Source organism: Dendrobates tinctorius, unplaced genomic scaffold (assembly GCF_039654945.1).
Source record: "Dendrobates tinctorius isolate UK_male_01 unplaced genomic scaffold, ASM3965494v1 ptg000245l, whole genome shotgun sequence".
NCBI lineage: Eukaryota > Metazoa > Chordata > Amphibia > Anura > Dendrobatidae > Dendrobates > Dendrobates tinctorius.
The window spans coordinates 9,850,565-9,872,506 of NW_027361912.1; the positions used below are offsets into that span (position 1 = coordinate 9,850,565).

Consider the following 21,942-nt stretch of genomic DNA (forward strand, 5'->3'; position numbering starts at 1 on the left):
ACAGCTGTGCCATCGAGCCTGTGACATAGCGCTCAGATATCAGTGGGCCTCACACAATCCAAAAGTGTCCAGTGTCCACAAGTGTCTGCAGAAATTCAAAATCTCCCTTATCCTCTCGTCACTTTTGTCACAGCTGTGCCATCGAGCCTGTGACATAGCGCTCAGATATCAGTGGGCCTCACACAATCCAAAAGTGTCCAGTGTCCACAAGTGTCTGCAGAAATTCAAAATCTCCCTTATCCTCTCGTCACTTTTGTCACAGCTGTGCCATCGAGCCTGTCACATAGCGCTCAGATATCAGTGGGCCTCACACAATCCAAAAGTGTCCAGTGTCCACAAGTGTGTGCAGAAATTCAAAATCTCCCCTGTCCTATAGACACCTTGTACCTTGTTTTACATTACTATATAGTTTGTTGGATTTTGTCTACATTTCTACCAAAAATGAGGAAGGCTGGTGGAAGAGGCCGTGGAATTGGGCGGGGGTTGGCAGCTGGTAATGATGGTGTTGGTGGTGGATCTGATGGTAGTGGCAAGAGCAAAATAGGACCGAATGCAGGAGGTGTTGAGCCTGCGTCATCGTCTGGCTACATAAGGCCTCGAACGCTTAGTTTTCTAGGAGTTGGCAAACCGCTTTTAAAGCCAGAGCATCAGGAAAAAGTTTTGTCTTACATTGCTGACTCAGCCTCCAGCTCTATCGCCTCCTCTACTTCAGTTGTAAAAAGTAAAAGCACTGAGTCATCATTGGAGGCTCATGTTCATGAACCACACCTTTCCTTGTGTCCTTCACCCCAACCAAGATTGAAGGATGATGCAGGCCATACTACTGATTACTCCATGGAGCTGTTTTCACATACCATGCCTGGATTATCAAGTCAAATGGTGAAATACCCAGGCCAAGATGAATCTGACATGGAGTGCACTGATGCACAGCCGCTGATAGATGATTATGCTGGTACATTCACTCAGAGCGCTACATTGTCCTCGCAGTGTACAGAGCCAGATTCTGACCCTGATGAGACTCAGGTGCCCCTTCCCGCACACTATACCACCATACACGGTGACACAGAGGAAGGTGCACATGACATAGAAGAGGAGGTGATGGATGACCCAGTTGTTGACCCAGATTGGCATCCATTGGGGGAAGAGGGTGCTGCTTCCAATAGCTCAGATGAGGAGCATCCACAGCAGACATCGACATCGCAACAGCTGTTATCTGGCAGGCCCGGAGCACTCCAAAGACAGGTTCCAAACATCAAAAGAGTTACTGGACAGCTTGTCCAGAGGGTCAAAAGATCACAGCGTGCTAGGCCGCAAAATGCCTGCCAAAGTAGGAAGAGTGCAGTGTGGCACTTTTTTGACCAAAATCCTCATGATCAGGCCAAGGTTATCTGTAAGAAGTGCGCAAAGACCTTTAGCCGAGGGAAAAATCTGAAAAATTTGAATACCAGTTGCATGCTTAGACATTTAACCAGCATGCACTTGCAAGCGTGGACACAACACCAAACCTCAAGTGCCACATGTGCAACTGATCACAACGAAGGTAGTCAGTCACCACTTCTTCTCTCGCAAAGCCATAACAGCCCTCCACCATCATGTGAAAGACCGCATTGTCCATGCACTCAAGCAGTCAGTGAGCGGAAAGTTGCACCTCACAACTGATGCATGGTCCAGTCGGCATGGCCAGGGCCATTACGTGTCCATCACTGCGCACTGGGTTAATGTGGTGGATGCAGGGTCCACAGGGGACAGCGGTGGTGGGACAGTGCTGCCTAGCCCACGGTATAGGAAACAGTTGGCTGTAGGCGTTCGACCCTCCTCCTCCTCCAGAAGCGAAAGCTCGTCCACAGAGCGCAGTCGTACGAGCACTCCATCTGCAGCTGCCACTGTTGCACACGATGTTTCCCCCTATCGAGCAGCTAGTGGAAAGCGTCAGCAGGCTGTGTTGCAGATGATGTGTTTGGGCAACAGACACACCGCCGAGTTGCTGGCCGAGTACTTGAAGCGACAAACTGAGTCATGGCTGGGCAGTGTACATCTTGAGGCAGGCAAGGTAGTTAGTGATAACGGCCGTAATTTTGTGGCAGCCATAGCCCTTTCAAAACTCAGCCATATACCTTGCTTGGCTCACACCTTGAACCTGGTGGTGCAGTGCTTCCTCAAAAATTATCCGGAGTTAACAGCCCTGCTCCAGAAGGTGCGAAGACTGTGCGCGCACATCCGCCGGTCGCCTGTACACTCCGTTCGTATGCAGAAGCTGCAGCGATTGCTCCTCCTTCCCAACCACCGCCTCATTATCGACATTGCAACAAGGTGGAACTCCACCCTGCACATGGTGGAGCGGCTGTGCGAGCAGAGGCAGGCCATAATGCATTTGTGGGAGGATACACGGCCAGGCACTTTGAGAGCAGACATGGAGTTGACAGGTGTCCAGTGGTCGAAGCTGAAAGACCTCTGTAAAGTCCTTCAGTGTTTTGAGGAATGCACACGGCTGGTAAGCGCAGACGACGCCATCCTAAGCATGAGCATCCCACTTATGCGTCTTCTCAATCATACTTTGACGCACCTTAAGGAGCAGGTGTCTGCAGCCAATGTTGATGAGGAGGAAGAGGAGGAGGGAATCCTTGATGACATTCAGCCATTGTCTGCTCAGGGACCTCTCCTGGACAAGGTGGAGGAAGAAGAGGAGGAGGAGGAGGATGATGGGGATGATTACTTTGGGGAGGAGGATGCATCTCGTGGGGCAAGTGAAAATGTTGGCGTGGCAAGGTCTGGTACAGGGTTTGTGCGTGACTGGAGGGATGTGGATTTGCCAGAAAGTGCTCCTCCAACCAGCACTCGCAGTGCATCATTGACACCGGGAACATTGGCCCACATGTCAGATTATGCCTTGCAGATCCTAAAAAGGGACCCCCGCATTGCCAAAATGATGAACGATGACGACTACTGGTTGGCTAGCATCCTGGATCCACGCTATAAAGGCAAATTACAAAACATCATGCCACAGGAGAACCTTGACCTAATATTGGCTAATAAACAAGCAACTCTGGTAAATCGGTTGCTTGAGGCATTCCCAGCACACAGCAGCGGTGATGGTTCTCACACGAGCCGTACGGGCCGGGGGCAGCTTGGCAGAGGTGTTCGTGGTGCACACAGCAGAAGTGGCGTTGGAGACAGGGGTTTCATGACAATGTTGTGGACTGATTTTTCAAATACCGCTCACACAACTGGTAAAACTGCATCGATGGAAAGTGACAGGAGACAGCAGTTGTCAACTATGGTTACAAACTACTTTTCCTCCCATATCGATGTTCTCCCACACAGGTCATTCCCCTTTGACTATTGGGCCGCTAAACTGGACACCTGGCCTGAATTGGCCCAATATGCCTTACAGGAGCTCGCTTGCCCAGCTGCAAGTGTGCTATCGGAAAGAGTCTTCAGTGCAGCTGGATCAATCCTGACAGAAAAAAGGACCCGTCTGTCAACTCAAAATGTGGATGATCTAACCTTCATTAAAATGAACCATGCATGGGTTTCCAAGGATTTTGTCCCACCTTCCCCTGATGACACATAGGGTGACAGAAAAATGGCTTGCTTTGGTCCACCTCTTCCTGGGACTTCACCTATTTCGCCTTTTGCATCAGCTGAATGTCCAACATCAACATATGCCACTTTCTAAAACTCCCTAACTGTGCTGCCTCCCCCCCCCATGGCCGGGGTCACCACCTAGCGCACGACACCGTGCGAGTGCCGTTGCCCTGGACAGGTGGGTAGGCCGACTCTTGGGTGCGGGCACTGGCACAGGGTCCCTCATAGTGCAATCAAGTGTCTCTGACGGTGGTGGTGCACACCCGCCGTCAGACACACCGCCGTATTATGAGGGGCCCAGTGCCAGTACCGAAGCCCACGAGTGGGCCCCCCTTGCTTGGGCAGGGCCCCAGCATTTGCAATCTTTACCTCTCCCTGCTCCTCCGCTGTGTAATCTGGGCCGTCAAATCCATACTGTGCCTGACACCGTCTGAGCCTGCCTCCTGATGTACAGACATATATTTTGAATGTGTACGCTATCCATACATGTTATCCGGGGATACGGTACCCTTTCTAACCTTTGTGCAATCACGTGCAATCCATACTGGGCATGAGAACGGCTGGCGAGCTGTTAAGCAAGCTACAGCACCTGTGGTTTGCACACGTAAGTTTTCATTTTTTCAGGAATGACGGTTAGGCCTAATTCCAGAACTGCGGTTGACCTGCACTTACTGGGAAATCATTGTTCGCGGGTAATAATTGTCATCAGTGATCCCCATCACTAACGTTGTTCAGCGGGTTATCTGCACCTGTAAGCGACAAACGCTGGCCTTTTCAGTGTAGCGCACATGCAGCCACGGACATGTAATGGCATGACACACCAGTTATTGGCCAATCTCATGTGCCAGAGCCTCACGTGTCCCTCTAGTAAGCCGGACTCGGACCGCGGGGCATGACGGAGTCTCGTTCGTTAACGGAATTAAGCTTGCAATGTGTGCATCTGTTCTGTAGCTGGCATGGTTGAGGTTTCCCAGGTGGAGTCGAATTTAACCGTAGGCTCCACTCCTGGTGGTGCCCTTCTGGACATTCCTTTAAGGTTCAGCTTTGCAACCATACTGCCCACGTAAAACAAATACTTTTCCTTCATGAACGCTGTTTGGAGGGTCATGACTCGTGGGAATAACGCCGCCCAATCAGTTAACCTGCTAGAGAGATCGTTCGTTGCTCCCAAGCATGACATCACACTCCCTAGGAAGAAGGTAATGCCACTGTGGCGACCGAACTCCTGGGGGCGACACAAGTGCACTGATGCCCAGCCACTGCTCGATGAATCTGCTGGTACATTGACCCAGACCACTACATTCCCCTCGCACGCTACACGGCCTGAATCTGACCCTGATGATACTCAGGTTACCCTTCCCATATATAGTTCCATCTTACACGGTGACAAAGAGGAAGCTGCAGATGAAAGTGCAGGTTCGGCCCACCCGCCATCAGACACACCACCGTACTATCAGGGGCCCTGTGCCAGAACTGTCGCCAACGAGTGGGCCCCCCCCTGCTTGCTCAGGATCACAGCACTTGCAAAGTTGAAATACTGTGCAGTGAGATGGAAGATGGGGACGACGAGGAGTCCAGACAAGTACAGGGATTCCCTAGAGAGGAGACTTATTTGATTGTTTTCAATGTTGGGACAGCAATTTTTGGGGAGCACTATACTCTGGAGAATTATAGATGGGGCCCACCATACACTGGAACATTCCAAAGGTGGACATCAGACACTGGAGCAGCATTTACAGGGCCAATTATACACTAGAGCATTAGAAATGGGGCCCATTATGTTTGGAGCATTATTTGGGCCCATAAGACAGTGGAGCTTCATCCATGGGGACCAACATATACTGTAGCATTATGTGGAGCTCATCATATACTGTTTCAAACATTATATGGGACCAATGATTCTGTATGGAGAAATAGATGGGCCTCGTCATGAGATGTAAAAAGTGAAGGATTTTTCATTGTACTATACCGCTATTTCTCTGCCGTATCGGAGCATGATGAGTTGTGGTATGTGTTAAAGGGGCGCTCTTTCGCCCAGGGCACATGAAAACCTGGATCCAGCCCTACCCCCCCACAACTTTAGCCAAATAACCCCCATTTTTCAGTCCGTAACTTGTATTATGAAGTTAATTAAGGTTTTAATGCTTTTGGCATTCAAATGGGCACTCTAGGTGTGTTTCCTGTCCTCCTCTCACTGCCGACTTTTATTCCCCATTGACTTACATTGGGTTTCGTGACGACCCCGACTTTTCCCTATATGGAAAAGTCGGTTTTCACGAAACGAAACGCGACCCTAAAAAATCAAAAGTCGCTCAACTCTAGTTGTGACCAAGGCCTTCCCGCTTCCAAAGCAGAGCTTGTTTAAGCTATGGTGAGTTCCAAATCCTCACTAGCCCTCCCACACTGCTTCCAGGCATCCTGGGCTTCCACATTCTAAGGGCTCAGTTAAGATGTAATTTTTGGCAATTACAGGCAGATCGCCTCACTCTCTTCTTCTGCTTCAGGCAACAAACATTAACCCATTACTGTGAGAAGCAAGGCTTTTCTTCCACACTGGGAGAAACTAATACTGTCATTTGCATACAATGGATTAAGTCTCCTGAGAGACCAACAAAAATTTCCAAAGCTGACTGTATTTCAAGTCATCATGGAGGAGTATTGGGAAAAGTTTTCAATTAACAATAATCACACCTCGGTTAAACCTCATGGACTACGATATTGCCACTGCGCAAAGTTGAAAGAACTGTTGTGACCAAGGCCTTCCTGCTTCCAAAGCAGTGCTTGTTTAAGCAATGGTGAGTTCCAAATCCTCACTAGCCCTCCCACACTGCTTCCAGGCATCCTGGGCTTCCACATTCTAAGGGCTCAATTAAGATGTAATTTTTGGCAATTACAGGTAGATCGCCTCACTCTCTTCTTCTGCTCCAGGCAACAAACACCAACCCATTGCTTTGGGAAGCAAGGCTTCTCTTCCACACTGGGAGGAGCTAAGACAGTCATTTGCATACAATGGATTAAGTCTCCTGAGAGACCAACAAAAATTGCCAAAGCTGACTGTATTTCAAGTCATCATGGCAGGGTACAGGGAAAAGTTTTCAATTACCAATAATCACGCCTCAGTTAAACCTCATTGGGCTACGATATTGCCACTGCGCAAAGATGAACCAACTGAGGTGATCAAGGGCTTCCCACTTCCAAGGCAGAACTTGTTTAAGCCATGTTGAGTTCCAAATCACCACTAGCCCTCCCACGCTGCTTCCAGGCATCCTGGGCTTCCACATGCTAAGGGCTCAGGAAAAACAATTTTTGGCAATTACAGGCAGATTGCCTCACTCTCTCCTTCTGCTCCAGAAAACAAACATCAATCCATCGCTGTGAGAAGCAAGGCTTTTCTTCCACACTGGCAGGAGCTAAGACTGTCATTTGCATACCATAGAATAAGTCTCCTGAGAGACCAACAAAAATTGCCAAAGCTGACTGTATTTCAAGTTAACACGGCAGGGTATTGGGAAAAGATTTCATTTAGCAATAATGACACCTTGGTTAAACCTCATGGGCTACGATATTACCACTGCGCAAAGTTGAAGGAACTGAGGTGACTAAGGCCTTCTCACTTCCAAGGCAGAGCTTTTTTAAGCTATGGTGAGTTCCAAATCACCACTAGCCCTCCCACACTGCTTCCAGGCATCCTGGGCTTCCACATTCTAAGGGCTCAGGAAAGATGTAGTTTTTGGCAATTACAGGCAGATCCCCTCACTCTCTCCTGCTCCAGGCAACAAACATCAATCCATTCCTGTGGGAAGCAAGGCTTCTCTTCCACACTGGGAGGAACTAAGACTCTGGCATTTGCATATCATGAAATAGGCTTAAATTCCCCGCACTTCAGCAGTGAGCTGCTCCACACGATCAGACAATTGCTTAATCTCCATTAAGAAAAAATTACCCCTACGGCCTCAGAGAAATAGAGGAAAAAATACACACAAAAAAAAAAATTCTGACACTCTTTTTTTTTTTCTCCCTCCTACAATTCTCTCCTGCTATTGAGTACCGTAGAATCTGCGGTATGGCTGGTGATTCTGTTATGAATGAGTCACCGGAGGAGGAAAAAACAAAAATAAAAGCTACGTCCAGAAAACCGGAGAGGTTGGTAACTAGCGGATTGCAGACCCCTGATCCTATTCACCACAGCTAACAGTAGCCGTGTGGGGTTCCTACGGTGGTCCTAGACCCCTCGTCACAGCCGGAGAACTAAATAAACCTAAAGAAAGAAAGGGGAAATCTAAACTGCCCCAGAGCAGACTCCAAAGCAATAGACAGCCCCCAACATGTATTGTTGGTGAAAAACAGATGAAAACACAAACACAGACAGAAAGACAGGCTGAGCAAATGATGGGGCCCAACTAACTAGATAGGAAAGGACAGAAAAGATGCTGGCTGCAATCCTCAAAAACCCTACCAAAAATGTCCCAACAGTCTGACAGGAAAAAAGGCCCTGAAGTCGCTAGACTTCAAAATCACTATATCAGCACTCAGGTATATTCTGAAAACAGAGCAAAGAGATCAACTGATCAGAGACAAAAATGGAATTCAGCCAGTTACAGCAAGGGCTGGCTGAACACAAACACTAAGTAAACCAGACAAAATCTCATGGAATAATAGCAGGGCAAAAATTTAGCTTTTAGGAGACAGGAACTAAACTGGATGCAAGAGCTCAGAGCAGAAAGGATCACCAGCAACCCTGCAGGGCGGCGGCTGCCTTATATCCACTCAGAGATTCCGGATGTCCAATCACACTCCACCTGTTCAGATGACAGGTTCTTCCCATCCAAATCAATTTCACTACCTCCCTTCACCAGCAGAGGGAGTTCATCAGACATCAAAGGTGAAGGGGAAAATGAACTCACAACAGCTCTCCTCAACTGCAGCCAAGCCTGCTGCACCTGCCAGTGCTCTCTTCAACTGCAGCCAGTCCAGTTGCACCCACCAGTGCTCATCTCAACTGCAGCCGATCAAGTTGCACCTACCCTTGTTCATGTCAACAGCAGCCGAGCCTGCTGCACCCTCCAGCTCTCCCCTTAACAGCAGGCAGTCCAGTTTCACCCACCAGTGCTCACCTCATTGGCAGCTGATCCTGCTGCACCCGCCAAAGCTCTCCTCAACTGCAACTGGTCTAGTTGCACCTTCCAGCGCTCATCTGAACTGCAGCCGGTCCAGTTGCACCCACCTGTGCTCATCTCAATGGCAGCCAAGTCTTATGCACCTGCCAGTGCTTACCTCAATGGCAGCTGGTCCAGTTGCACCTACCAGTGCTCAACTCCATGGCAGCCAGTCCCGCTGCACCCCACAGTGCTCATCTCAATGGCAGCCAAGCCTGCTGAACCCACCAGTGCTCACCTCAACGGCAGCTGTTTCAGTTGCATTAGCTAGTGCTCACCCAAATGGCAGCCGAGCCTGCTGCAACCACCAGTGCTCACCTTAATGGCAGCCGGTCCAGTTTCTCCAGCCAGTTCTCCTCAATGACAGCTGGTCCAGTTGCATCCACCAGTGCTCATCTCAATGGCAGCCAAGCCTGCTGCACCGCCAGTTCTCAACTCAACGTCATCCAGTCCAGTTGCACCCCCTAGGGCCCCCCTCAAGGGCAGCCAATCCAGTTTCACTCACCAGTTTTCATCTCAATAGCAATGGTGGGTGCAGAAGGCTCAGCTGCCATTGAGATGAGCACTAGTGGGTGCATCTTGACTGGCTGCCATTGAGGTGAGCCCTTGCGAGAGCCACATTGGCAATTTTTCCATGGCATGCAAATGACAGTCTTAGCTCCTCCCAGTGTGGAAGAGAAGCCTTGCTTCCAAAGCAATGAATTGATGTTGCTTTCCTTCCTTCCTGGTCCCAGAGCTTGTATCTCAGCCTCTGTACCCGCCAGTGCTCACCTCAATGGCAGCCAAGCCTGCTGCACCCACCAGTTCTCAACGGCAGCGAGTCCAGTTTCACCCGCTAGTTCTCACCTCAACGGCAGCTGAGCCTGCTGCACCTGCCAGTGCTCACCTCAATGGCAGCCAGTTCAGTTGCACCCGTTAGTAGTGTTGAGCGATACTGTCCGATATCATGAAATATTGGATCGGACCGATACCCAAACAGTATCGAATATCGCCGATTCCGATACCGGAAGCCAATGCTAGTCAATGGGACAGAAATATCGGAATTAAAATAAACCCTGTCTTTCCTTGTAGGGTTATTCTACATGAAGGAAAACAACTAAGAATAATGTAGAATGTACTGGGGGAGGTGGAGGAGACATTAAAGGCATAGAGGTTTAGCCCAATCAAATGGAAAAGCTGGAATTAATTTTTTTTTAAGACGTTTGGAGTTACAAAGATATTGACTATGTTAACCTTTTTTATATTTTGTCAGATATGTATGTTTTACTACTTCCATGCTCTTCACCTTCTTTTTTACTTCTCCCACATTTTCTCCTTCATGATCCTCAGCAGGAGCAGCATCTTTTTCATCAACTTCTTCACCTTATTCATCTTCTTCTTCACCTTCTTCCTATTATTCCTTTTTTTTTACATTCTTCATATTCTTCTTATTCAACTATTATTCTTCTTCATATTCTACTTCTTCATCTTCTTCCTATTCTTCTTGTTCATCATATTCTTATTTGTGACAGGCATTCCTGTAGTTGTTATCTATAAAAGTTTGAAGATTACACCTTCCGTTCTGCCTGTCACAAAAGATTTACAACAGGATTTGTCCGCATTCAGTTTGGCCTGCAGCAGCAGGCATTTTCCAGGGGCACCACGAGGAGGAACGGACTCACCCCCATACACTGCTTAGTCTTCTTCTTCTTATAATTTAGATAATATCTTTTGCTGATTTTTAGTCTTATGCTTAATGTTCTTCTGCTTTTTGTTCTTCTGCTTCTTGGTCTTCTGCTTCTTGGTCTTTGGTCTCTTGTTGTTCTGTATCTTGGTGGTTGTCTTCATGTTCTTTGTCGTCTTGGTCATCTTCTTCAGGGTCATCTTTTGGTCTTTTTTGGGGTGGTCTTCTGGGTCGTCGTCTTCAGGGTCATCGTTTTCGTGGTCGTCGTCTTCTTCGGGGTGTTCTTCAGGGTCGTCGACTTCAGGGTCGTCGTCAGGGAGATCCAGAGTGATTACCAAAAACCATTTCCAAAAGCTTGAACTTGGAAATGTAGCAGAAGGTACAAGAAGGCTGAGGAACTGCCGAGAACCAGCTGATGGTACTGGAACCTGGATGGGTAGCAGAAGGAACAAGAGCCAATGGCACTACCGAGGACCAGCTGATGGTACTGGAACCCGGTTACTAAGCAGGAGGTACCTGTGCTAGAAAGCACTACCAAGGACCAGCAGACGTTGCTGGAACTCGGATACCGAGAAGGAGGCACTGCCGAGAACCAGCTGACGGTGCTGGAAACCGGATGGGTAGCAGAAGCTGCAAGAGCCAATGGAACTACCGAGGACCAGCTGGCGGTGCTGGAACCCGGAGGGGCAGCAGAAGGAACAAGAGCCAATGGCACTACCGAGGATCAGCTGATGGTGCTGGAACCTGGTTACTAAGCAGGAGGTACCTGTGCTAGAAAGCACTACCAAGGACCAGCAGACGTTGCTGGAACTCGGTTACCAAGAAGGAGGCACCTAAGCCAAAGGCACTGCCGAGAACCAGCTGATGGTGCTGGAACCCGGATGGGTAGCAGAAGCTGCAAGAGCCAATGGAACTACCGAGGGCCAGCTGATGGTGCTGGAACCCGGAGGGGCAGCAGAAGGAACAAGAGCCAATGGCACTACCGAGGACCAGCTGACGGTACTGGAACCCGGTTACTAAGCAGGAGCTACCTGTGCTAGAAAGCACTACCAAGGACCAGCAGACGTTGCTGGAACTTGGATACCGAGAAGGAGGCACCTAAGCCAAAGGCACTGCCGAGAGCCAGCTGATGGTACTGGAACCCAGATGGGTAGCAGAAGGTACCCAAGAAAAACAAAGTTGCAAGGCCGCGAGCCGGCCGCAGTTACCGAAACCCACAGTCCTACAGGGGGTGCTTATCCTGTTGGCACTACGGAACCAGCCTTTATTGCCAGATCCTGCAGCCCACATAGGAAGCACTTAAACTGCAGGCACCATAGACTCGGCTAACCCGACCGCAACTCGACAGGACAACGTATTGGTGGCAAAGTGACGTTGACACTACCCGGAAACAGCTGGCGTGCTGGAACCAGGCTGGGCAGGAGGGAGTACCCATGCCAAAGACACTGCCGAGAACCAGCTGACGGTGCTGGAACCTGAATGGGTAGCAGAAGCTACAAGAGTCCATGTAACTACCGAGGACCAGCTGAAGGTGCTGGAACCTGGAGGGGCAGCAGAAGGAACAAGAGCCAATGGCACTACCGAGGATCAGCTGATGGTGCTGGAACCTGGTTACTAAGCAGGAGGTACCTGTGCTAGAAAGCACTACCAAGGACCAGCAGACATTGCTGGAACTCGGATACCAAGAAGGAGGCACTTAAGCCAAAGGCACTGCCAAGAACCAGCTGACGGTACTGGAACCCGGATGGGTAGCAGAAGGTAACCATGACAAACAAAGTTGCAAGGCCGCGAGCCAGCCACAGTTACCGAAACCCTCAGTCCTACAGGGGGTCCTTGTCCTATTGGCACTACGGAACCAGCCTTTGTTACCAGATCCCGCATCCCACATAGAAAGCCCTTAAACTGCAGGCACCATAGAGTCGGCTAACCCGACCGCAACATGACATGACAAAGTTTTGGAGGCAAAGTGACGTTGACACTACACGGAAACAGCAGGCGTGCTGGAACCAGGCTGGGCAGGACGGAGTACCTGTGCCAAAGACAATGCCGGGAAACAGCTGGTGGTGCTAGAACCCAGGGAAAATACTACAAACAGAGTGAAGACAGAGGCCTAATTGGAGCAAGTTTAAAATCTGTAGTTGTGTGAGTGTGGACAGAGCAGGAGAAATTGCCGGGCACACAGCTGGGGATCAGATGACAATTCTGAACCCCAATAACACTGGAGCATATGTTGACTGTGCAGATGGCACTTTTGAGCAGCAACTGGTGGTGTTGTAGACCAGGGCCAATCAGGGTGTAGGCTGAGGCCTAATTTCATCAAGTTTAATATTTGTTGTAGACTACAACTGATTTTAAACGTGCTCCAATTAGGCCTCTGGCTCCACTCTGTCTCTAGTATTTACCCTGGCCTCCAATTCTGCCAGTTGCTGCTCAGAAGTGCCGTGTGCACAATCAACACTTGTTCTTGTGTTACTGGGGTTCAGTAACGTCAGCTGATCCCCTGATGTGTGTCCAGCTAAGTCTCCTGCTCTGTCCACATTCCCACTTTTTGTAGCTATTACAATGCAGGAAGGTAACCTACAATGCAATAGATGAGGCTACAAAAAATAGGCTAATACCAATCTGGCTGGGGCTGCAGGCCACAAGCCAGAAGAAAGGGTCCGCTATCTACTCCTATAGTGTTTGCAACAAACCAATGTAGATGGATACGGATGGAATGACACTAATAGGAGAAAAAATCAGGAAAAATGAGGTGCAATAAAACAAAAAAAGGACTATGTATGAGGCAGTGACGCACGCTGAGTGGACTACAACTAGAGGTGGCTGCAGAACACACTACAGCGTGATCTGCACTCACACACAGAGGCCTCACAGACAGCCGTGAACAGTGCAGAGAACTGGGCACTAGCACTGAAAGGCTGCAGAAAGGCTCCGCTATCTACTCCTATAGTGTTTGCAACCTATGTAGATGGATACGTATGAAAGCACACTGATAGGAAAAATCAAGAAAAATGAGCAGCAATAAAACAAAAAAAGGACTATGCATGAGGCAGTGACGCACACTGAGCTGACTACAACCAAAGGTGGTGCAGAACACACTACAGCGTGAGCTGCACTCACACACACAGACCTTGCAGACAGCTGTGAACAGCGCTGCAAGGCAAAAGAAAGCTACAGTGGTTGATAATGTAGCCTGGGTAAAGCACAATATTATATAGCAAATCGCTATCTCTAACTGTCTCTCAGAGTCTTGAACAGCAGCCTGTCCCTAACTGAATTCACAGCACAGTGAACCCAAAATGGTGGCTGCGGCTTTTATAGTGCATCATGACATCATTTCAGCAGCCAATCACAGCCATGCCATTAGTTAACATGCCTACATGCCTAACAGGATGTGCCCACGCTTCTGAGGATTCCTCATTGGCTGAATCAAATCAAACTGGGTAATAGCATTATGGGAACTTCCGATTCCGGTATTCGATATGCAAAAAGTATCGGAACTCAGTATCGGCCGATACCCAATATTTGCAGTATCGGAATGCTCAACACTACCCGTTAGTGCTCACCTCAACGGCAGCAAAGCCTTCTGCACCCACAAGTGCTTACTTCAATGGCAGTTGGTCCACTTGAATATACCAGTGCCCATCTCAACAGCATCCAGTCCTGCTGCACCCTTCCTTCATTCCTTCCTATCAGTTTGTTTTCCTAAGTCTAGTCAGATCTCAGGTTCAAGTGCTTGTATCTCAGCCTGCTGCATCCACTATTGCTCACCTCAATGGCAGCTGAGCCTGCTACACCAGCCAGAGCTCACCTCAATGACAGCCAGTACAGTTGCACCCGTTAGTGCTCATCTCAATGGCAGCAGTGTTAGGGTCGGCGGAACGCACCAAATATAAATAATAGTAGGTGCGTTTGCCGCCCGGGGTCCACCGTGCGGTAGGTGACAAGACCGCTGCTGAACAATGGCAGATGCACCTAGTAGGTGCGGGACTGCGCTCGGGTTAACGTCACCCGAACGCTAAGGGCGACTCCGTACAAACACAGAGTGGCTTGGAGAACACAAAAGCAAAGGCACAGGTCCTGTTAGTGTCACAGAGGCCTGCGTGTGGCGTCGCAGCCGCGAAGACCAATAGTTGCTGTTAATACAGCGCAGCGGCAGAGAAAAGCTGCAAGCGTCGGCGCCGAGGACCGGGCGCCGACGGACGCTAGTGTAGGTGCGGAGCAAGTGGCGTGTAGCTTGCCACAACCCTGGAGCTGACTATTCACACTCGGTCACCACTCGTAATATCAGAGGGTAGGGGTTTCATAATGAGTCAGACACCAGTCCATACATCCATCACCATACACACACAGAATAATATGCTACACTAGCGCATGGCCGAGCCGCCATGCAGGCTTTTTATAGCCAAGCGCTTCCGGGACCTTCCAGTACTTTGGGAAGGACCAATCAGATCCGACATAGGACCTGCACATGTGACCCCTGCTCTCCACTGAGAGGACAAGTTGCGGGCATGCCCAGTAGCACGGCACGAGGACTTAGCCCTTGGAGCAGTTCCCTGCAAAGCAGGTTGTGCTACCATTGCTGCACCAGAGGTGGCAGCAACATCCAGGCTCACAGAACGAGTCTGAGGGGAATGCCTGGCTCGCCATGATTGCTGCGCAGGAGTCTGAGCGGTTGGAGAAGAATGAGAGACCGCAGGATGTCTGCCTCTGGATTCCCGCTGTGCAGTGCCAGGAATCTGAGGCCTAACATTACCCCCCCTCCTAGGGTCCCGCCTCACTGCGCTCAAAGGCCGCAATCAGGAGCGGTGCATGAATGTTTTCCACCGGCTCCCAGGTCCGAGCCTCGGGTCCATGACCCTTCCAGTCCACCAAATAAAATTTTTTGCCATGGACAAACCTGCGCCCCATGATGGCATTAACCTCAAACTCATCAGACGATAAGTCTGATGACCCGGCAGATGACTCAGAAAACCGGACCATGTGAACTAGTTTGAGGAGGGACACATGGAACACGTCCGAAATGGCCAAATGTGGAGGAAGAGCCAGGCGGTAGACCACCGAGCTAAGTCGCTCGAGGACCTTGAATGGTCCAATGTATCGCGGTGCGAACTTGGGAGACTCGACCCGCAGTTTAATGTTTCGGGTGGAGAGCCATACCATGTCGCCAGGGGAGAAGCTTGGCGCGGGGCGCCGATGCGTGTCGGCGGACGTCCTCAACCTTTCTTTAGATGCCCGGATAGCATCCTGAGTGCGATCCCAAATGTCCCGGGCCTCCACTGCCCAGTCTGCCACCCTGGAGTCGGTGGAGGACACTGGCATCGGGACAGGGATGCGTGGATGTTGACCATAGTTTAGGAGAAAGGGCGTCTGACCAGTGGAATCAGCCACCGCATTGTTTAGGGCAAATTCAGCCCAAGGTAGCAAGGATGCCCAGTCATCCTGCCTGGCAGAGACAAAATGCCGTAAATAGGTGACCAAGGTCTGATTGGCTCTCTCAACCAAGCCATTCGTCTCGGGATGGTAAGCGGAGGATAGATTTAGCTCGATGCTGAGTAAACTGCAGAGCTCCCTCCAAAACCGAGACGCAAACTGGGGACCGCGGTCACTCACAATTTTGTCCGGCATGCCATGTAAACGGAATACGTGCTTAATGAACAAGGTGGCCAGACCTCGAGCGAGTGGCACCAGATGCACCATTTTGGAAAAATGGTCGGTGACCACCCAGATGACCGTACTGCCACCAGACTTGGGCAAGCCAACTATGAAATCCATGCCAACCATCTCCCAAGGTCTATCCGCCACTGGCAGGGGAAACAACAGCCCCGCCGGCCTCTGTCTAGAGGGTCTGTTCCAAGCACACGAAACACATGCTTGCACGTATTCCTTGACATCTCGAGCCATATGTGGCCACCAATATGACCTTGCCAGGAGTTTGGTGGTCCGTTTATTACCAAAATGGTCACCCACCCTGGAGGCATGTGCCCAGGCGAGGACCTCCGGCCGTAGCTGAGGAGGCACCAAGGTCTTGCCCGGTGGTACCGACTCGAGAGCAACTGGAGCCACGGTAGTAAAACTCTCCGGCAGGAGAATTAACCGAGGCTCAGCTTCTCCTTCCGCTGAGACCACTGAACGTGAGAGAGCATCCGCACGGACGTTCTTCTCTCCAGAGAGGTAGTGGAGGGTGAAGCGGAATCGGGAAAAGAAGAGCGACCACCTGGCCTGATGGGAATTCAGGCGTTGGGCCGTCTGTAGATAGACCAGGTTTTTATGGTCCGTATATACCTGAAAGGGAAACCGGGCTCCCTCCAGGAGATGTCTCCACTCAGAAAAAGCCAACTTCATGGCTAGCAGCTCCCTGTCGCCGATGGAGTAATTTTTCTCCGCCGGTGAGAAGGTCTTGGAATAGAAGAAGCAGGGATGCTTCCGACCTTGAGCATCCTTTTGATAAAGGACTGCTCCTGCACCGACGGAAGAAGCGTCTACCTCAAGGATAAACGGCTTATCCACATCGGGACGATGTAATATGGGAGCGCCAGCAAAATGTGATTTTATAGCCGAGAAGGCCTTGGAGACATGTTCTGACCAAGCATTGGGGTTAGCCCCCTTCTTGGTGAGAGCAACCAAAGGAGCCACCAGTGTGGAAAAGTGTGGTATGAACTGGCGGTAGTAATTCACGAACCCCAAAAAGCGCTGCACCGCTTTGAGGGAATGGGGCTCCTGCCAGTCCATTACCGCTTGTAGTTTGGCAGGATCCATGGCCAGCCCCTGGGCCGAGATGATATAGCCCAGGAACGGCAAGGACTCCTGCTCAAACTGGCACTTCTCTAGCTTGGCAAATAGCGAGTTCGCCCGCAGACGGTCGAAGACCCTGCAGACGTCTCTCCGGTGGGTGGTCAAATCTGGCGAAAAGATGAGTATGTCATCCAAATAGACCACCACCGAGGTAGAGAGCATGTCGCGGAAGACGTCGTTGACAAAATCTTGGAAGACAGCTGGCGCATTACAAAGGCCAAAGGGCATAACCAGGTATTCGTAATGGCCATCCCTGGTATTAAAAGCTGTCTTCCATTCGTCTCCTTCACGAATACGGATCAGGTTGTATGCACCCCGCAGATCTAATTTAGTAAAGATCCGGGCCCTCCGCAACCTGTCAAATAACTCCGAGATCAACGGTAGGGGGTATTTGTTTTTAACCGTGATAGCATTGAGACCTCGGTAGTCAATGCAGGGGCGTAACTCTCCGTTCTTCTTCTGTACGAAGAAGAACCCTGCACCAGCCGGTGACACAGATTTTCTGATGAAACCCCTAGCCAGGTTCTCCCGGATATATTGGGACATAGCCTCCGTCTCAGGGAGTGATAAGGGGTAAACACAGCCTCGGGGAGGCTCTGTGCCTGGCAGGAGATCAATCTGGCAATCATAGGAACGGTGCGGCGGGAGCGTCTCCGCAGACTTCTTAGAGAAGACGTCCGCGTACTGGTGGTAGGGTTTGGGGAGCGCGGAGAGATCCGCAGGCACTTCAGTGGAAGCCACCTGAACGCTGCCCCTCAGGCACCTTCCCTCACAGTCCTTGCCCCAGCCCAGTATCCTCCCCGAAGCCCAGTCAATATGAGGGGAGCGGCAACGAAGCTAGGGAACTCCGAGGAGCACCTGATCGATGCCATTGGGCATAATAAGCAGGGACAGAGTCTCCTGATGTGAGTGTGAAATAGAGAGTCCGAGTGGGGCTGTCTGATGGGTCACCTGAGACGGTAACGGTGCCCCATTTACCACCCTAATGGTCAGAGGTTGGGAGAGTAACACCAGAGGGATAGCGTGTCTCTGGGCAAAAGTCAAGGACATAAAGTTCCCCTCGGCCCCGGAATCCAGGGTGACCTCTGCCTCCCAGGTGGAGGACCCACTATCTAATGTACCCCGGAACACCGGTTTGGGTGAAAAGGGTCCCACCTTGGATTGACCACCACCTACGGCCACTGAATGTGGTCATCTTTTCGGCCGCTGAGGGCATGTGCCAGCCGAGTGGCCAAACTGTCGGCACTGATAACAGCGCACAGAGCTTCGCATCGGATGCAACTTAGTGCCGGTGCGAAACACCTCCATAGGCTCAGAGGAAGGAAGCTCCTGTGCGGGATATATCAGCGGCTCGGTAAAGGTGGGAGCCAAATTAACCCTACGTCTGGGTTGCGCTCATTCCAAACCGCGCTCCGTGAAGCGGAGATCAATGCGGGTGGAAACGGCGATCAACTCCTCCAGACTTGTGGGAATTTCCCTAGTAGCTAGAGCATCTTTTACATGCTCAGCCAGGCCTCTCCAAAACACCGGGACCAACACTTTGTCCGGCCACTCTAACTCGGAAGCCAGTGTCCGAAACTGGACAGCATGATGGCTAACCGAAAGTGACCCTTGTGTTAAGGATAACAGTTGGAGAGCCGTATCGTGTGTGACCCGTGGTCCCAAGAAGACTTGCTTCAGAGCCGCGAGGAACTGAGCAGCTCCCTGTACCACGGGATCATCACGTTCCCACAATGGCGTGGCCCACTGTAATACCCGGCCAGACAACAGGGAGACAATAAATCCCACCTTAGCCCGCTCTGTAGGAAACCATGCAGCCAGCAACTCCAGCTGAATGGAGCACTGACTAACGAATCCCCTACAGGAGGCACTATCACCCGAAAACTTATCGGGGAGCGGGAAGCGAGACATTGTCGGCAAGGGCAAAAGTGTGGGCGCACGTGAGACTGCCTCAGCGACTGTCTGAGCAGCAGCTAGCGCAGCATTTGCAGCTGAGTTGGTGCTCTCAATAGCCGCCAACCTGCTCTCCAGCTGCCTAATGTAGCGCTGCAGCTGCTGCACGTCTGCCATTGCCAGCCAGACCCTGGTGCTAGTGTAATGTTAGGGTCGGCGGAACGCACCAAATATAAATAATAGTAGGTGCGTTCGCCGCCCGGGGTCCACCGAGCGGTAGGTGACAAGACCGCTGCTGAACAATGGCAGATGCACCTAGTAGGTGCGGGACTGCGCTCGGGTTAACGTCACCCGAACGCTAAGGGCGACTCCGTACAAACACAGAGTGGCTTGGAGAACACAAAAGCAAAGGCACAGGCCCTGTTAGTGTCACAGAGGCCTGCGTGTGGCGTCGCAGCTGCGAAGACCAATAGTTGCTGTTAATACAGCGCAGCGGCAGAGAAAAGCCGCAACCGTCGGCGCCGAGGACCGGGCGCCGACGGACGCTAGTGTAGGTGTGGAGCAAGTGGCGTGTAGCTTGCCACAACCCTGGAGCTGACTATTTACACTCGGTCACCACTCGTAATATCAGAGGGTAGGGGTTTCATAATGAGTCAGACACCAGTCCATGCATCCATCACCATACACACACAGAATAATATGCTACACTAGCGCATGGCCGAGCCGCCATGCGGGCTTTTTATAGCCAAGCGCTTCCGGGACCTTCCAGTACTTTGGGAAGGACCAATCAGATCCGACATAGGACCTGAACATGTGACCCCTGCTCTCCACTGAGAGGACAAGTTGTGGGCATGCCCAGTAGCACGGCACGAGGACTTAGCCTCTGGAGCAGTTCCCTGCAAAGCAGGTTGCGCTACCATTGCTGCACCAGAGGTGGCAGCAACATCCAGGCTCACAGAACGAGTCTGAGGGGAATGCCTGGCTCGCCGAGATTGCTGAGCAGGAGTCTGAGCGGTCGGAGGAGAATGAAAGACCGCAGGATGTCTGGCTCTGGATTCCCACTGTGCAGTGCCAGGAATCCGACGCCTAACAAGCAGGTCCAATTGCACCTGCTAGGGCTCACCTCAACTGCAGGTGGTCCAATTGAACCCACCAGAGCTTATCTCAACAGCAGCCAGTCCAGTTGCTCCCACCAGTGCTCACCTCAACGGCAGCTGAGCCTGCTGCACCCCCCAAAGCTCATCTCAATGGGAGCCAAGCCTGCTGAACCCACTAGGCCGCCAGTGCTCACCTCAGTGGCTGCCAGTCCAGTTACACCGGCTAGAGCTCACTTCAATGGCAGCGGGCCCAGTTGCAACGACCAGTGCTTACTTCAACAGCAGCCAGTTCAGTTGCATTTGCCATTGTTCACCTCAACAGCAGCCGGTTCACTTGCACCCGCCAGAGCTCTCCTCAACTGCAGCTGGTGTAGTTGCAACCTCCACGCTCATCTCAACTGCAGGCGGTTCAGTTTCCCCCACCAGAGCTCATCTCAATTGCAACCGAGCCTTATGCACCTACCAGAGCTCACCTCAGTGGCAGCCGGTCCAGTTGCACCTGCTAGTGCTCACCGTAACGGCAGCCGAGCCTACTGCAACCACCAATGCATACCTCAATGGCAGACGGTCAGATTGCACCCACTAGTGCTCACTTCAAAGGCAGCCAGCCCAGTTGCACCCACCAGTGCTTACTTAAACGACTGCTGGTCCAGTTGAATTTGCCATGTTCACCTCAACGGCAGCCAGTCCAGTTGCACGTACAGGTTCTCACCTCAATGACAGCTGGTCCCGCTCCATCCGCCAGTGCTCATCTCAACGGCAGCCGAGCCTGTTGCACCCACCAGTGCTTACTTCAATGGCAGCCGGTCAAATTGCACCAACTAGTGCTCACCTCAATAGCAGTCAAGCCTGCTACACCCATCAGTTCTTACTTCAACGGCAGCTGGTTCAGTTGCATTTGCCAGTGTTCACCTCAATGGCAGCTGAGCCTGCTGCACCCGCTAGTGCTCACCTCAATGGCAGCCGGTCCAGTTGCACTCACCAGTGCTCACCTCAACGGCAGCCAGTCCAGTTTCACCCACCAGTTTTCACCTCAACAGCAGCCGGTTCAGTTGCACCCACAAGTGCTTACATCAATGGCAGCTGAGCCTGCTGAATCCGCCAGGGTTCACCTCAACTGCAGCCGGTCTAATTGCGGCTACCAGTGCTAATCTCAACGGGAGCCGGTCAGGTTGCACCTGCTTGTGGTCACATCAATGGCAGCCGAGCCTGCTGCAATCACCATCGCTCACATGAACGGCAGCTGATCCAGCTGCATAGGGTAGTGCTCACCTCAACAGCAGCCAAGCCTGCTGCAGCTGCCAGTGCTCACCTCATCTGCAGCCCACCCAGTTGCACCCGCCAGAGCACACCTCAATGGCAATCGGCCCAATTGCATCCACCATGCTTACTTCAATGGCAGCTGGTCCAGTTGCATTTGCCAGTGTTCACCTCAATGGCAGCCGGTCAAGTTGCACCCACTAGAGCTCATCTCAATGGCAGCCGAGTCTGCTGCACTCACCAGTGCTCACCCAGTTGGCAGCCGGTAGAGTTGCACTCACCAGCGCTCACCTCAACGGCAGCCAGTCTAGGTGCACCGGCTAGTGCTCACCTCAACGGAAGCCAAGCATGCTCCACCTGCCAGCGCTCACCTCAACGGCAGCAGGTCCAGGTGCACCCTGTTATGAATGGGTCACCAAGGAGGACAACAAAAAGCTAAGTCCCAGAAAACCAGAGAGGTTGGTAACTATGCAGATTGCAGATCCCTGATCCT

At 51.3% G+C, this 21,942-nt stretch overlaps 3 non-coding genes across 3 annotated transcripts; all 3 read right to left on the bottom strand.

The window, feature by feature from the left end:
• Positions 1-6,180: 6,180 nt before the first annotated feature.
• On the bottom strand, positions 6,181-6,321 carry LOC141061987 (U4 spliceosomal RNA). Its single transcript, XR_012223797.1, has one exon. It is a non-coding gene; the product is annotated as a U4 spliceosomal RNA (small nuclear RNA).
• A 283-nt stretch (positions 6,322-6,604) lies between these two features.
• Positions 6,605-6,746, bottom strand: LOC141062435 (U4 spliceosomal RNA). Its single transcript, XR_012224203.1, has one exon. It is a non-coding gene; the product is annotated as a U4 spliceosomal RNA (small nuclear RNA).
• A 281-nt stretch (positions 6,747-7,027) lies between these two features.
• LOC141062684 (U4 spliceosomal RNA) lies at positions 7,028-7,168 on the bottom strand. Its single transcript, XR_012224427.1, has one exon. It is a non-coding gene; the product is annotated as a U4 spliceosomal RNA (small nuclear RNA).
• Positions 7,169-21,942: the final 14,774 nt, after the last annotated feature.